Here is a 2,593-nt window from a genome sequence, read left to right on the forward strand (position 1 = left end):
CTTGCTGTAGCTACGCCCCTCAGCCACGCGCTCCCGTCAGGACCCGTTACAGTGTGTTTTGTCAAGTCATCATGAGATCACCACACATGTAGCGTAAACTGACTGGGGTTTGTTTGACAACTATTTGCTGTGAGACCAGCAGTAACCCTAACAGTATATCAAATATAAATGTGCCAACGTTTAAAATACACATCATTGATTTACAGGTTTGTCGTCTGTATAGCTCAGTGTATGCTACTCTGATTTGCATTGTGTTTCACGCAAACTCATTCAACCTAAATCATTACACTGCAAATAATAGCGAAATGTAATTTTATGACAGTACATTCTTTGAACACGTTTTGTATACAGCTACATCACTTTGCTTACATCACCTGTGCTCACCTGCAAAACACCGAAACATAACCATGTCAGTTCAACGGGAATGCGCAAGCAGGCTGTCCTTGCACCAAACAACACAGGACCCCCAGCCCCCTCCCCCACCCCTTGCCTGCGTAAACTTTGCTTCTGGGTCTGATACCTAACGCTAAAACATAATAGTTGGATTGCCCGTGAACATAATGTATGTCAAGGATAAAAAAGTGAAGATGTAAATAAACACTAACAATATCTATTAGAAATACATTCTTCTGTCTTCGACCATTCTGAGTCACACACAATCAAGCACAGTATGACATGTCGGACCGAATGTTTCCTAAATCGTGTTAAGAGATGATTCTCCCATACAACCTCTTTTTAAAAGAGCCTGCCACCAAAGAAAATTTGCTTCAATGTAAAATTGGCTTTAGTAGACTACATCGAAGGAAAACCAGACAAACAAGTTCAGCCTACAACATGAAGTACCCTAGATCAAAACAGAAAGCACAAAAAAACCACAGAATACAAGTGTCATGCCAAGAACTTTCATGTATTTAAATGGTAGTAAATGTTTGCTTATAGTCTGTCAAACATATCTCATCACAATTCTATAAAAACATTTTAAGATGCCAAAAAGGACACTGGATTGCTCATAATGAGGAACACATAGGTACAATGACGAGTCATAAATATACTTGCAAAACGGGCAATTCCTTTATTTTATATATAACCCTTCAATACTCATGAACCCATTAACCGTATGCTATCTACCAACATAAATAAATATTCTGTATGTTTAGACATAAAAAAAGGAAAAAGAAAAAACAGAAATCTCTTTTGTTCCCGATTGTGAGATGAGGGATCTGTCATCAACGATTGCTTAATGTGGTTCACCACCTGCACAGACAGGTAAATGAGTTTTTTTGCCAACCTACAAAACTTTCTACCTGATATTCTGGAGATAATAATTCGACGAGTTACCAGTTAAACGGATGCTTGGAAGTAAACGGAAGCGTCATCTCCAAGATGGAGCTAAACGCTGCAAAGTAAGTCAGGAGTCATGAAGCAGGTGAGTCGATAGAACATAAAACACACATGTACACACACACACACACACACACACACACACACACACACACACACACACACACACACACACACACACACACACACACACACACACACGCGAAGATTTGAGCTTGGAGTGTATGTTCGACATGATTTATTAGTGAGTTTTTACAACATAAGTCAAGCCTAATGAGTCAGCGGTAAAATAATCTACTGGACGAGTGGCCTGGGATGGAGTCGAATTCACGTCCTTGATGATCTTTTTGTTTTCCTGTCCCTCCCTGTCTACAATGCTATCACACCAGATGGATTAAATGGAATGAAGGACCTTTACTTTTAACGGTTTTTTCTGTCTTTTTCTCGTTTTTCTTTTTCTTTTTTCTTTTTACTTTCTAAATTGATTCAGCAATATTTTCCTCGGGGATTGGAGTATGTACGGTATGTAAGTTAAAATAAGAATCCTATTATCAGAAGGACTGCATGTAGGGCGCAGCGCTCCCCATGACAAACAGATGGGAACTAGCAGCATTTGGGTAGCTCTCGTCAGCATACGACAATCGTTAACATGTCACACACACACATGTAGACAATATGGTTCAGCCCATTTCAAAGACGATCACTTTTCAAACACCCTGTCGTCACTTGTAAGAAGATTTCATCATCTAAAACATGTATCAAGCTGAATGAAAAACTGAATTTTCACAAACTAACTCCCATGGATGACTTGGGAACTGCATCAAAGTAAAATGCTGCAGTAACAGACAGAGATAAAAGTGTTCACCATCAGATCTGGACTATCTAAAAAATTGAACCCACCAACAGGACAGGAAAGCCAGGTTCCCCTAATAAATCTTCATCTCAGTGGGATCTATTTCAGGTATAGAAATCAGTGCACACCTGAGTGCGGTGTGTTTAAAATTGGAATCTATATTGTCTAGAGCAGCTGCATACTTTAACAACTGCATGTTACAAGTCTTTTATTGTTGCGGAGCTTCTTGGTTTGCATACCATGTTATCAAGCGCTCTGGTTGTGTGCCCCCGCTACCTTGACCCTCTGGTTATAAATGACATATTTTTAGGCGTTATTACGTGGGAGGTGGGGCTAATTAGACTATTTAGCCGCATATGTTTGCCTCTCAGACTCAATGGGAGACACATTCTCCTAAAA

Source organism: Rhamphochromis sp. 'chilingali' (assembly GCF_963969265.1).
Source record: "Rhamphochromis sp. 'chilingali' genome assembly, chromosome: 8".
NCBI classification, from domain to species: Eukaryota; Metazoa; Chordata; class Actinopteri; order Cichliformes; family Cichlidae; genus Rhamphochromis; species Rhamphochromis sp. 'chilingali'.